Here is a 4,505-nt window from a genome sequence, read left to right as displayed (position 1 = left end):
CACAGTGCAGTGGCCGTATCATCAGAATTAAAGCTCGGATCTGCTTCTTCTTCCTTCTTCCTTTATGCCAATTTCCCTGATGGGGGTCGTGGCGGCAGCATGGAGAGTAGGGAGGCCCAAACCCCCTTTTCTTCCGCAGCATGTTCCAGCTCCTCTTGGGGAAGATTCACCAGCATTCCCAGGTCAGCCGGGAGATATAATCCCTCAGCGTGTCCTGGGTTGGCCTTGGGGCCTCCGCCCAGAGGGACATGTCCGGTAGAGTTCCAACAGAAGCCTCCTAGGGGGCATCCTTATCCGGTGCCCGAACCACCTCATCTGGTTCCTCTTGATCTGGAGGAGTAGCGGTTCTATTCCAAGGCCCGCCCGAGTAGCCGAACTCCTCGCCCTATCTCGGAGAGTAAGCCAAGCCACCCGGCGGAGAAACCTCATTTCCGCCGCTTATACCAGCAATCTCATCCTTTCAGTCATTACCCAAAGTTCATGACCATAGGTGAGGATGGGGACGCAGAGTGACCTGTAAACCAAGAGCTTCATGCAAGACCTCAGCTCCCGTGTCACCACCACGGATCGGTACAGCGCCCGCGTTGCCGCCACCGCCCCAATCTGCCAATTGACCTCACGCTCACGCTTGTCATCACTCGTGAACAAGACCCCTAGATACTTGAACTCTTCCACTAAGGGCAGCTGCTCCCTGCTCACCTGGAGAGAGCAGTCTACTGTCTTCCAGGAGGGGACCATGATGACCTCTGATTTGGGGGTGCTGATTCTCATCCCAGCTGCTTTCACACTCAGCAGTGAGACCTTCGAGTGCATGTTGGAGATTGCAGTTTGAACAAGCAAGAAGGGGGTGGAGTCAAGTCAGGCCACCTATGTAACCTGGCTGGGCCCAGCCCGAAAAGGAGACGGGAACCCATCTTGCGGGCTCACTACCCGCGAGGTGAAAGGTTGGGGGTCGGGTGCGATGGCAGAATGGCAGCGGGAGGGACAGACTGGCCCTCCGCAATGGAAACAAATGCAGGGATCATTAGTAAAATATTGCCGGGGGGAGGGGAGGGATTTGGACAAATGTATGCCACATTTTTCCTGCATGTGAAAAAAACCCACTAAGATTTGTGACATTTTTTCATAGTTTTTCTCTGAAAACTTCCCTCCAAAATTGTTTTGTTAGTTTCCATCACAAACCTATTTTGTTTGATACGTTGTCATGCCAACGCCTTTCTGGATGAGACACTTTAGCCAAACACAGTTTATAAACTCAGTTTATAGGGCTCTAACCCAGGGGAATCTGGGTGAAATATAATGGCCTGTGATATACAGAAGGTCAGACCAGATGGTCTAATGGCCTCTTCTGGCCTTAACACTCAGTGGCTGTATGGATTATTTCTAATTGTCTCCAAATACATTTATGATTGGCCACTTTGCAACACGTGGCGTTTTCTAAAAAAAGTGGGACTGCTCCAGAAATGGAGGGCGTGTCTGGAGAAATCACAGTTTTGGATCATGCATGTTATTGACTTTGGGCAGAAGCAGGAATTTATCCTAGCATGCTGCACAGGGCAAATTATATCCTACGTTGTGCAATATCTGGTCTAACATTATCCCCACCATACTAGATATTCATGAACAAAGTGGTTAGCCAGTACATATGCAGGGGAACCCAGATCTGATGGTAAATACACGGACGGCATCGTGAACAATGATTATTGTCCTTCACCCAGACAGACCCAGAGAGTCGCCATTTTTGGATGGTTTTTTCCCACTTGGCACACACAGAACGGATCTGTTCCCGCAGTGACTCCATTGCTGGATGCTGAGGAAGTGGAATTTGGAAGCTTTTTCCAGGGCGTCTTTCTGTCTCATACCCTTTCTAATCGCTCTTCCAGGCATGGAGTGTTAAAAGCCAGGCTCCCAGAACTGAGGACTGGAGTGCCTGATGTGCTGAAGGAATTGGCGGCTGTGATTGCAGAGCCACTGGCCATTATCTTTGAAAACTCGTGGCGAACCGGGGAAGTCCCGGATGACTGGAAAAAGGCTAATGTAGTGCCAATCTTTAAAAAAGGGAAGAAGGAAGATCCTGGGAACTACAGGCCAGTCAGCCTCACCTCAGTCCCTGGAAAAATCATGGAGCAGGTCCTCAAAGAATCAATCCTGAAGCACTTGCATGAGAGGAAAGTGATCAGGAACAGCCAGCATGGATTCACCAAGGGAAGGTCATGCCTGACTAATCTAATCGCCTTTTATGATGAGATTACTGGTTCTGTGGATGAAGGGAAAGCAGTGGATGTATTGTTTCTTGACTTTAGCAAAGCTTTTGACACGGTCTCCCATAGTATTCTTGTCAGCAAGTTAAGGAAGTATGGGCTGGATGAATGCACTATAAGGTGGGTAGAAAGCTGGCTAAATTGTCGGGCTCAACGGGTAGTGATCAATGGCTCCATGTCTAGTTGGCAGCCGGTATCAAGTGGAGTGCCCCAAGGGTCGGTCCTGGGGCCGGTTTTATTCAATATCTTCATAAATGATCTGGAGGATGGTGTGGATTGCACTCTCAGCAAATTTGCGGATGATACTAAACTGGGAGGAGTGGTAGATACGCTGGAGGGGAGGGATAGGATACAGAAGGACCTAGACCAATTGGAAGATTGGGCCAAAAGGAATCTGATGAGGTTCAATAAGGATAAGTGCAGGGTCCTGCACTTAGGACGGAAGAACCCAATGCACAGCTACAGACTAGGGACCGAATGGCTAGGCAGCAGTTCTGCAGAAAAGGACCTAGGGGTGACAGTGGACGAGAAGCTGGATATGAGTCAGCAGTGTGCCCTTGTTGCCAAGAAGGCCAATGGCATTTTGGGATGTATAAGTAGGGGCATAGCGAGCAGATCGAGGGACGTGATCGTTCCCCTCTATTCGACATTGGTGAGGCCTCATCTGGAGTACTGTGTCCAGTTTTGGGCCCCACACTTCAAGAAGGATGTGGATAAATTGGAGAGAGTCCAGCGAAGGGCAACAAAAATGATTAGGGGTCTGGAACACATGACTTATGAGGAGAGGCTGAGGGAGCTGGGATTGTTTAGCCTGCAGAAGAGAAGAATGAGGGGGGATTTGATAGCTGCTTTCAACTACCTGAAAGGGGGTTCCAAAGAGGATGGCTCTAGACTGTTCTCAATGGTAGCAGATGACAGAACGAGGAGTAATGGTCTCAAGTTGCAGTGGGGGAGGTTTAGATTGGATATTAGGAAAAACTTTTTCACTAAGAGGGTGGTGAAACACTGGAATGCGTTACCTAGGGAGGTGGTAGAATCTCCTTCCTTAGAGGTTTTTAAGGTCAGGCTTGACAAAGCCCTGGCTGGGATGATTTAACTGGGAATTGGTCCTGCTTTGAGCAGGGGGTTGGACTAGATGACCTTCTGGGGTCCCTTCCAACCCTGATATTCTATGATTCTATGATTCTATGTGAGATCTCTGCCACCTCCCTGCTCTCTCGCAAGCACTCTCAGCATCGGATGCTACCACAGTTCAGTGCCACGTATCTCTCTTGCTCAGGTTAAAAGCTCCACTCTGTGGTGTTATTGGGAACTCTGCCCTCAGCCATGCAGGCCCCAAGTAAGACATATAAGCATGGGCTTAAGTGGTTTGCAGAATAGGGAGCTGAGAAGTTCCTCTTTTTTTCTCTGGCCATTTTACCAGGAAGATGTTAATTTCTCACTGGTTTGAGGTGCATCCATTTTTGGGTACTCACCATGGCACTGGTTTCCATGGGTGCAGCATCACTGGAATTCAGACCCTGGGTATCTCAGACTGGAGGCGCCCAAAACTAGGGACCATTTTTGACAAAATGAGTCCCATTGCAATGAGAGACCTGTTCCCTAAACACACGTCTCCGAGGCATGGTCTGCTCCTTTGCCTCACGCTGACCCTGGCTCTTGAAATCCAGCATCCCCTTGATTTAAGTCCCTTTCATGGAGGAGAGGTCCATCAATGGCTACTAGCCAGGTTGGTATCCCTAGCCTCCATTTGCCAGAAGCTGGGAATGAGCAACAGGGGACGGATCACTTGACGATTACCTGTTCTGTTCATTCCCCCGGGGCACCTGGCACTGGACACTGTCGGAAGGCAGGATACTGGGCTAGATGGACCTTTGGTCTGACCCAGTAGGGCCGTTCTTATGTTATGTTCTTTGTTTTTCAGTACACAGACCAAAAGTCCAGATCCTCAGCTGGGGCAAACAGCTCTGTTGAAGTCAGTGGACTCTAGGCTGGGAACCGGCAGAGCTGGCTTCTATTCCTGGCCTTGGGTGAATTGTTTCCCCACCTGCCCTTTCTCTTGTCTATTGTGAGCTCTTGTGGGACTGCCTGTCACTAGGTGTGTCTGTGTGTAGCGCCACGGGTACCTGAGCTCAGGAGTGGTCCGCCAGCACTGCTGTAATATAGCAGATAATGGCGCAACTCTGATTTACACCCATTGAGGATCTGGCCCAAAGCCTTGGAAGGCAGAGGGGAGACGGCATG

This window comes from Lepidochelys kempii, chromosome 24, assembly GCF_965140265.1.
Source record: "Lepidochelys kempii isolate rLepKem1 chromosome 24, rLepKem1.hap2, whole genome shotgun sequence".
NCBI classification, from domain to species: domain Eukaryota; kingdom Metazoa; phylum Chordata; order Testudines; family Cheloniidae; genus Lepidochelys; species Lepidochelys kempii.
This window is presented reverse-complemented; position numbering follows the sequence as displayed.